This window comes from Sinocyclocheilus anshuiensis, unplaced genomic scaffold (assembly GCF_001515605.1).
Source record: "Sinocyclocheilus anshuiensis isolate Anshui unplaced genomic scaffold, SAMN03320099.WGS_v1.1 scaffold30, whole genome shotgun sequence".
In the NCBI taxonomy this organism is placed as follows: domain Eukaryota; kingdom Metazoa; phylum Chordata; class Actinopteri; order Cypriniformes; family Cyprinidae; genus Sinocyclocheilus; species Sinocyclocheilus anshuiensis.
In genome coordinates, this window is record NW_015542336.1 from 231,775 (window position 1) to 242,385 (window position 10,611).

At 41.4% G+C, this 10,611-nt stretch overlaps 1 long non-coding RNA gene across 1 annotated transcript; it reads left to right on the top strand.

The window, feature by feature from the left end:
- The first annotated feature begins 359 nt into the window (after positions 1–359).
- Positions 360–10,567, top strand: LOC107691114 (uncharacterized). The gene is made up of 3 exons (XR_001634514.1): positions 360–470; positions 3,714–3,719; positions 10,555–10,567. It is a non-coding gene; the product is annotated as an uncharacterized LOC107691114 (long non-coding RNA).
- The last annotated feature ends 44 nt before the right edge of the window (positions 10,568–10,611 follow it).

Sequence of the window (10,611 nt, forward strand, 5' to 3'; positions counted from 1 at the left end):
TTGAATTATGTTTTATTTTTATGTTTTTCTAAGCAGTAATATACAAAATGGCATGTGCGAATTGGACCAAATTTCTCATATTGTGATTTCTACACTCAGTTTAATTCTTTCAGGATGCTCAAGACTGTCTACATTATAATATATATCTGGTCTATAACAATCTAAAATATAATCCATATCCTCCAGCTTTATATCATTCCATTTATATGCATTCTGTATTGGGATAGTGATCACAGCATCTCTCACCTCAGCATCAGTTGAGCACCGCATCTCTGTATCATCCCTGCATCCAGCTTGGCTTGCCTCCCTGGTCCAGAGCTGAGCTAATTTGCTAGCAGGCAGCTATCTCTACATTCACAGCGTCAAACAAACATATTAGCTCATCCACACCGCACTGTAATAATCCATGTATGTTTACTGTATACTTACTGAAATGCATAATGTACTGTACTTTTCTGTCAATAAACAGTGTATCAGATTGCTAGCTGTGCTATCACGTTTCATAACAAAGAATCAGCTCTCAAACACGCGAAGACTCGCTCCTAAATCCTCCCCAGACGCGCGCTCATTCCTCTCCACGGCGCCGCTGACCGTTCTTCATCATATATAACTTGTAATATGATAATCATAGACTGATATGATCCGAGTCGCGTTCGCTACAACTCTTCCGTGCGGAGAAAAGCCTCCAATTCTCGCGTCCACGAACTACAACAGCCAACAAACCACTGGCTGGCCGACCGGATGGAGACCCCCCTCTCTCGCCCACTCTGATGACGCAGCGGTGTCAGAGTTCACAAAGTCTGTAATGGCCGATCTGAGAGACATGTAATCTGACCAATTGCAGCCCAGAACCGACCGCAGATATCTATAACATCAGACGGGGTGCCTGCGCGCTGGAATGAGATGGAGAGCGCATTATTTCCAGACGTGCTGGATTCCGTTACCTGGACAGAACGCGAGTCAGCAAACAGTGTATCAGATTGCTAGTATTGCTAACACGTTTCATAACAAAGAATAAGCTCTCAAACACACGGAGACTCGCTCCTAAAGCCTCCCCAGACGCGCGCTCATTCCTCTCCACGGCGCCGCTGACCGTTCTTCATCATATATAACTTGTAATATGATAATCATAGACTGATATGATCCGAGTCGCGTTCGCTGCAACTCTTCCGTGGCGGAGAAAAGCCTTCAATTCTCGCGTCCACGAACTACAATAGCCACAAACCACTGGCTGCGAGACGCAGAGGTGTCAGAGTTCACAAAGTCTGTAATGGCCGATCTGAGAGACATGTAATCTGACCAATTGTAGCCCAGAACCGACCGCAGATCTCTATAACATCAGACGCGCTGCCAGCGCGCTGGAATGAGATGGAGAGCGCATTATTTCCAGACGCGCTGGATTCCGTTACCTGGACAGAACGCGATATATCTCACCGATGGAAGCACGCAGAAACGTGAAAATGGTCTTGTTTGAAAGAAGAGATCCTAATCTAAAAGATAATATAGAGTATATAGATATTTGTGGCTGTTTGTGGCTGACTGAAGCAGTGCTACGAGTATAAATGTAAATTCGCTCAGAGGTGACCAAATTTTACATCGCGATTCTATCGAAGATAATTCGATCTGTGATTGTCACACAATGAAATAATCTACATCGTCAAATTCCTGAGAATGAGAGCTTTCTTGTGATATATGACGACTTTTTTGTGAAAAATATATAAAATACACATTCTTCGTAAAATATTTTCGCAATGGTTAGGCGGAAAATCGTGTGTGGGACGAATACATTTCTAAGCTTAGTTTTACTGCTTTGTGACTATAAAAACCAAAAGGAATGGTATTCTTTGTAAAGAAGACACGCCAAGCTTTCAAATGAACCCATATATGGGCTGATACCATATAAGGAAGGCTATGTAAATGAAGCATACACATTTTTAACGCGATTTTGGACCCGTATCCGGGTCCGCAGAGTTTAAGTTTAACAGTGAGGGTAATTTTTTTAATTTTTTATTTTTTTTTGAAAGGGTAATGCAAGCAACAGTCTTTATCAGCGTAAAAGATTGTAAGCCTGTCTAATAACCAAATCTAATGTTGATAAACTGTACTTTAATTCTTCTTGATACCTGATATTCCTTCCATTAGCATCCTAAGCTGGAATGAAAATTATTTACTAATTTTCCCAATTTTACCACATACATGTATCTTATTTTCAAGCAATGGAAAATTAGAAACAGAATACTCCACAGTAAACCGCTATAACAGACCTTTTACAGAGTCAATTCTTAGTATTATCTTCTGCTGGATTTCAGGTCATATTGGTCTATTAAGAAATGAATAAGCTGATACTGCTGCAAAGGAAGCTGTTAATTTGTATACAGAGTGTCAAATCTTCTCTCAGACCTGCTCTGAATTGCTACATATTAAACAAATAGTAAAAGGAATGTGATTCCTATACCAACAACAAATTACATGAAAATCTTACTTAAACTTCTAACAGACTTTTATACCCCTTTCACTGATGAGGTTTAATCAAGTGGTATAGGCCAAATATTCTTTAGGTCATTCAAGACCACCATGTATGTTTTCCTTCAACATGTATAATGTTCTGCATCATTTCCCTTCCAAAACAAGTTCTCGTTTTCTCTGACATGTTTCAGGTCATATTGGTCTATTAAGAAATGAATAAGCTGATACTGCCGCAAAGGAAGCTGTTAATTTGTATACAGAGTGTCAAATCTTTCTCTCAGACCTACTCTGAATTTCTACATATTAAACAAATAGTCATGTACCAACAACAAATTGCATGAAATTCTTCCTAAAATTCGAACAGATTTTTTATACCCCTTTCAAGAGATTTGATCAAGTGGTATAGGCCAAATGTTGTTTGGGTCATTCAAGACCACCACCACCACTTAATAAGCTTTTCCTAACCAGAAAAAGAATTTGTGCAATTAAAACATCTTGTATAGTTGTACTGTTCTTCTTTAAACAGGTTGTTTTAAAATCAACCCTACACAGCTGTCAGCATAAGAATGGTTCCCCTTCTAGGGAACTCCACGCTGCATTGGGGAATGCAACTTGCATGTGTATGAAGCACGTGTGAAACAACGCCAATCTATTGGCCCACCTGGCCCATGACGTCATAGGCGGGATGCCCAGAAGTATATAAGGGCACCTGCTGAATACGTCATCCTCTTTGCTGTCTTCAGGAGATGTCTGTCGCGAGCAGTGTGTTACCATGTCTGTCAACCCAGGTGAGCATTTCAATAAGTGCGTGCCTCCGTGTCCTAGGTTTTTGACACCTGAGGACACGCACGACTTGTGCGTTATGTGCCTGGGGGAGAAGCACGCGCGGTTGGTGCTTAAGGGCGCCGAATGTGAGCATTGTGAATTATTTCCTATGCGTAAGCTCTGATCCCGTTTGTCCCTTTTTTCGGGGGGAAAGGGGCAAGCATCTGCGCCTCGCGGGTGGGGTCGTGGGGATCGCAAGTTGAGGTCGCGGAAAAGTTTGAGAAAGGCATGGATCTTTCAAAGACTTCTGCCGCGAGCTCTAGCGCGCTATGGGATCCAGACGCTCTGTCATTGGAGTCATCTGATCCTGATAGCGCGCTGCTGGGCTCTTCTACTCATAGTGACGAAAATGAAGAGGTTGATGATGATAATGAGAGTGTGAGCACCGAGTCGTCATCGGCCATTCCCAGCCGCGCATACAGGGATAAGTTGGATGTGATGGATCATGCCACTAAGTGGCTCGATCTGGTCTGGACGCGCCAGAAACCGAAGCCAGCTCGCAGCCGACTAGATGAGCGCTTTTTGGCTGGTCTTGATCGTCCCGCCCCAAGGTGTCTTCCGTTTCTCCCAGATCTCCACTCGGAGATATCTAAATCCTCGAGGAAACCGTATTCCTTTCGGCTGCATCTCTTTCAACATGCAGATTATGCTAATGTTGAGGGTGTGGCCGAGCGTGGATACGTGAGGATGCCCCTTGTTGAACAGACATTTGCGAGCTATCTCTCGCAGGGTGAGTCATCCTCTTTGAAGACTCCTGCTTTGCCATCAGTAGCGCTTCAGACCACCTCGCGCCTGAATGGCAGGGCGTATGCGGCAGCAGGTCAGGCTGGTGGTGCTCTGCACACCATGGCGGTGTTACAGGCCTATCAGGCTGACTTGTTGAAGGATTTGGATGAGGGCAGAGGCTTGCCGCCGTAGGCGGTCGAAGAGCTGCGCCTCACCACGGATTTGGCTCTCCACGTCACCTAGCAAACTGCTGCAGCCATTGGGCATTCAATGGCGGCAATGGGGGCTACGGAGAGACATCTGTGGGTTAACCTTGTGGCCATCGGGAAGAAAGAAAAAGACTTTCTACTCGACGCTCCACTTTCGCCGACCGGGCTTTTTGGCACTTCCGTCGAGGCGGTTGTGGAGAACTTCAGGGAGGCGAAGGCACAATCGGCTGCCTTCAGGAAATTTATTTTTTTAATTTTAATTTATTCCCCGGCACTCTCTGTGGTCTGAGCAGCTCTGTAGGAAGGCTGTCTAGGCTCTGACATGGATTGGGGACCTCCTCACCTCCTCAGTATAGCCATCTGAGGGTGATTATGTTCCAGCCATCGGTATGGCGGGACGGGCTTACCTGAATACAGCTATCTGAGGCTAGCTGTGTTCTACTGCGGTTGCGGTAAGCCCTCTTATGGAGTGGTCTCCTTTCCTAGAGCCTAGCTATCTGTGGATAGCTATGTGCTTGCTCAGTGATTGCTCCCCTTTTTAGAGTTTGAACACTAGAACCACCAGGGGTCGCTGTGTACCTAAAACCGCCAGCAGGTAAATTTTACCCACGCACATGACAGCTGTTTCTGAATGGCTAAAGAACATATTATTTCACTCTATTATGCTACTGTCTAGAGTCATGAAATGATTATGTCTAGTCATCAACTATATTTTTGTCCTGTTGTTTTATGTTCAAAACTTTTTTTATGCAGGCTTCACTAGTCACTTTTCATAACGGTCAATATTAAGCTAAACAAGCCTGCACTGACAACGAGAATTAGAAGGAAGTAAATACATATTTAGGTGGTGTAACAGGCTATTATAATACAATGTCATTAATCAATATATTAAGATAACCTATGTTATTTAAATTACTAAAATAGCCTATAGACAATAATGAGCAATAATAATTCACCACATTGCATAGGATGATGCGATGACAAATTCAAGCGCACAGCTTCACCTAATTAATTATTAATTTGTTTAGTTATATCATTTATTATCTGAATTATACAAGAAGAACACCAATAAACTTCGGATAATTTAAAAAAAGAAGAAGGTTTTATTCATTAGCCTACATCAGATCGGATTTTTTTTTCTTCAGGAAACAGGCAGACTAGAATAAATAGCAACACAGAAGCGAACAATAAACGATAGAAATGGCAAAACAAAAATTTAATAATTAATCCAAATTTTGAACAATTATAATGCCCCGTTTTTTGATCTGGTTTTATCTAAACAGTTTTTAACAACAGGGGATTGTAAATCACACAATTTTACTAAAAGTCAGTGACTGGGAGACTTGAATGTTCTATTAAAAATATTTTATGTACGTTTTAAAAACAGCCACGGGTAAAATTTACCCCGTGGCGGTTCGAATGTTAAGTAGCGGTCTTTTGAGCTATTACCTAGACAGTGCGTCTCCCCTCTTTGGGTTTTAAGTAGACAGCCCACTCTTGTGGTCTGGGTAGTTTCGGTCTGGTAGCCCTGCCTGGGTACATAGTTATCTGAGGATATCTATGTGCTAGCTCAGTGACTGCTCCCCTCTTAGGGTCTTTAAGTAGCGGTCTCTTTGAGCCCTTGCCTAGACAGTACTATATCCCCTGCTAGGGTAGTAAGTAGATAGCCCACTCTCTGTGGTCTGGGCAGCTCTGCAGGATGGCTATCTAGGTTTTTGTCTATTGTGGAACTGACATGGGGTTGGGACCTCCTCGGTATAGCCACCTGAGGGTAGTTATATTCCAGCCATTGTTATGGCAGGATGCGGCTTACTTAATTTCAGCTATCTGAGGCTAGCTGTGTTCTACTGCAATTGCGGTGAGCCCTCTCATGGAGTGGTCCCCTTTCCTAGAACCTAGCTATCTGAGTTAAGTAGACAGCCCACTCTTTGTGGTCTGGGTAGTTTTTCAGTCGGTCCCCCTTTTTGGTAGCCCTTCCGAGGTATATAGCTATCTAAGGATATCTATGTGCTAGCTCAGTGACTGCTACCCTTCTTAGAGTCTTTAAGTAGCGGTCTCTTTGAGCCCTTGCCTGGTCATATGCGCTCCATATGACTAGTAAGTCAAATCTCAAATAACTGCCCTGATGACTTGTGTTCTACCCGCCTAAATGATAGAAGTACTTGCGCTGTCCAATCTATAAAGACGGTGTCTGTTCCCCGAATAGTGAGGTCAAAATATAAATTTAATGCAGGATCTAGAAAAAGCTATGTTATTCTGGTCCACAAGCCTTCATAAGACCTTAGGGACATTGCTATCTGAGGATAGCCGAGTTCCAGCTCAGCAGTTACTCTTTTTTCTTGGGATCTCTGAGCTCCTCTGGAGGCTTTTTGTTAGTCTCTTCAGTGGTCTTGTGTATCCAGGCTAGTTCTGCTCATATAGCATAGCTATCTGAGGATAGCTGTGCTCTTAACTTGGGTGGGATGTTCCCCTTGATCTATTCGGGTTCCCCCGTTTTTGCCAAGTTGCGTGAGCGGCCCGTGACGTCAGTGGCATGGCCCCTTTCTGAGGAAAGGCTTGGCGTATGTATGTCGCTTCCTTGGTGCTCCTCCACCAGGTGGACAGGCATGCGCCTCGGCATGGCGTGGTTAGATTTCATTCCCCAATGTGCCCCCTAGGGGGCGCAGCGTGGAGTTCCCTGGAAGGGGAACGTCTCGGGTTACGCATGTAACCATGGTTCCCTGAGAGGGAACGAGCCCTCTGCGCCCCCTTGCCATGCTTTCGGCTTGCCTGTTTACGTCTCCTTCAGACAGCTAAGTGGATGACGTATTCAGCAGATGCCCTTTCATACTTCCGGGCATCCCACTGTAGCGTCTGGACCAATCAAACACACAATATATATTTTGTTAGCTATATTTAACAAATACTCTGTAACACCCCTCAGTTAACAAGCCTTATAATTAATTATAACTAGATATGATTAATTATTAATATTTCCCCATGAGCTGATTTGCTACACCACCTATGACGTCATGGGCCAGGTGGGCCAATTCATAGCTTTCTGTCACGTGACCGGCTCGAAGACTTGGAGGGCAAAACATCCATAGAACTGCAGCACAAGCCTGTCAAATTTCCATCTGTTTCACAGCCGCAAATATTTAGATCACCTCTCAAAAGAATAAAACAAAGGTATGTGAACAAAATGCAAGTTTTGGCCATTTGCAATCCATATTAAGCACCCGCGGCAATATTTCAATCACTAAACAGTGCGACAAAACGTTGTAAAAAACACTTAAAGTGCCTTAATATGTTTAAAACTGTGATATTAAAATATCAAATTCAGTAATGTCTATATTAATGATGCATAGTTTACATAGGCAAGTAGATGAGGCTGGAATATGAAAGCAGTCCGCTTAATGGTTCAGTGTTTTCCTTTTCTATGGGAAACCATTTAACATGAAATTTTGCACATTGCATTTATATTCTGGGTTCATCTGCTTCCCTGTACAAAATATACATCATCAATAAGGTGTTTACTGAATTTCGCCTTTTAATATCTATGTTTTACTACATTACTACTTAATGCAAACTATATGCGTAACCCGAGAAATTTTTCATAACATTAAATCCTTAATTACCTACCTCTCTACAATCTTATTTTCCAGAGTTAACCAGTGGACATATCTCTGTTTTTAAACCAGCTTAGTTTATTGTTTATTGTGGTGATCTATCAGTGTTATTTCCTCTAATATTTTTACTTAGAGCCAAACGCACTTTATTCAAGCCCTCCCGTCTCTTCTCTATAAAGACGCTACAGAGCCATTAAGCACTTCAGATGATGCAGTTAGCAGCTATTTTACTAGCCGAAAACATGACGAGCAGCAAAATATATTCATACTTTTGATTGAATACCCCTGGTCTAAGGTTTAACTTTGAACTCCCTACATAACTTAGTTGCTTTGGTCATTTTAAGCTCAACTAAAGCACAGATATCATTTATTAGACATTTGGGTACGCTATATAACCATGCAGCCAATCAGCAATTTAGAAATGAAATACGTTTTCCTCTCACAACTCAATCTCCTATGTCGATTTGTATTGTAATTTCATAACTCGCAACTCTAAAGAGTTCTTACAAACACGGGTTGTCCTTCCCTTTACCCATGTATACTGTACAATTAAATTGTTATTTTTCCTTTTTTCTTTTCTCTTTCTGCCTTGGATTGCAAGCTTTAATCGGATTGTATAAGAATATTCTGACTTAGTCCGGTAAAGTGACTTACCACATTCTCGTGCTAAAACATGAAGTAATGTCTTAATTTTAGTCATCACTAAGTTTTCCTATGTCTAGCAATCACTACAGTATGTCTAGTAATCACCTAACCCACTTTACTGAAGTAAAATCCCCTGGATCTGATACCATTATTAAACCTTAAGATGAAGGACAAGCATGACCTGTCACATAGCAAGAGAGAACTCCTGTCAGCTATTTAAATCTATAGCATTTATAATTGTAACATCTGTATTAGGATCTTAAAAACCCTCAACATTCTTCAAAAACAGTTCCTATCATCTATTATTTTTACATAAATGTATCTAATAAGAGTCCCTACAGTCTACGGCATTAAGTAATTTTCCTCTATTCAATTTACATTTACCTAAATTATTTCAAATCTTGAAATCTATATCAACACTCAGCCCTAGGTTGAGTAAATCATCAAAAACCCATCACACAAATGAATACTTCTGCTAAGCTTAAACCATTAGTTTGTTCACACTTTTGTCCAGGTGTGTTGATCTTCTCACTAGCCTCACTGACGTTCCACCTTCACCACCTTCTCTTTGCGAGCCATTGCAATGGGCTTTCCCTCGTTGGCAAGGGAAGGTCGTTACTAGCACGCCCTTGATGCCCCTGCTTTCTCTGCAGTGTGGGATTGCTGAAACTGATTGGTGTAGTTTAAGTTGAGAAGTTTGAATGCAGGTGTTACAATCTCCAACCATTTTGCTGATCATTGTAGATCTTTTCCTAAGATCACAACAGCACATTTGCAGGTCCTTATTGATGGAGTGGATAAAAACCCTGGCATTGACAGAGCCGCTGGCACCTATAAATGGAGACCTTAAGTATTTTTGTTAGTCAACAACATATCTCTGCTTATCTGGCCTGTTCTCCTTTTGATGTAACCTGTGAAAAGTACATGTGGGATGTACTTTTCGAGGTAACAAAATGGCTTCTTTTTGGGCTACCATATTTTCATAGACATAATGAATTTCAAATTTAGAAAATTCAACTTTGTGTTCTCCTTGCTTTACAACTGGGACCTATTATCATCAGATACATTTTCCAGCACACTTCACTCTGTTACACAGCCCTTTTTTCCCCCTGGAAAACTCTCAACCCACTTTGTCGTTGTTAGCAATAACAAGACAATATCTGATACTTTTGACACAACACAATAAAAAATCAGTCCGATGAAGTCCATCATGCTGAAATGTTAAAACAGAAAATTAGGTGTGGGGTGAAGAAAGCAAACTTGCTTGCTTTGTCTTCCCGTGTTAAGCGCTGCACAAATGTGGCCTTGTTATATTTCTGCCACAATAATAACCTTGATATTGACCAGGATATGTAATCCAATTCATCCATGGCCATAATTTTATTATTGGGCATATTTTGCCCCGTGGACCCACTTGATACATTTAAAAAAAACAGCTGTTTTGATGGAATGATTTAGACACTACCCCTCATTCCATACAACACCACCACACACTTTCACATACACTTTTACACCCCCCTCTGGCCAGAGCATCATAACTTTTTTGTCTGCCTCAGCAGATTGTGAGCTGAGTGGGGAACATACATTGTTAGGAGTGGAATACCACTAAATCTGAACGGGTAACACAACTTTGACGACAGCAGAAGCTACTGAATGTAGGCACTGTGGCATTCCCCTGTGCGACAGTGTCTAAACGTTAGGATAATAATTGAAATGATCCGATGTCAGTCGCCATGGTGTTGAATTTAACACCTTGGACATAAATCTTTTCAAACTTGAAATGATTAAATGGTTTCTAATAATCAGAATCAGAATCAGAATCAGAATGAGCTTTATTGCCAGGTATGTTTACACATACGAGGAATTTGTTTTCGTGAGAGAAGCTTCCACAGTGTAACAGAATGACAGTGACAGAACAAAAAAACACAAATAATAAAAAATAAAAATAAATAAAAACAAAAAATAGAACAAGTAAAATAAGGAATAAAAAATATACAAATCGACAATTGTATGTACAGGTATATAACAATAGACAGTTGTATGTACAGGTATATTATGTGCAAATTGAAATGTAGACTGAGTATGTGTGTTAGATAAATAAGTGTATGAGTGAATAAATAGTGTGTGTTCCA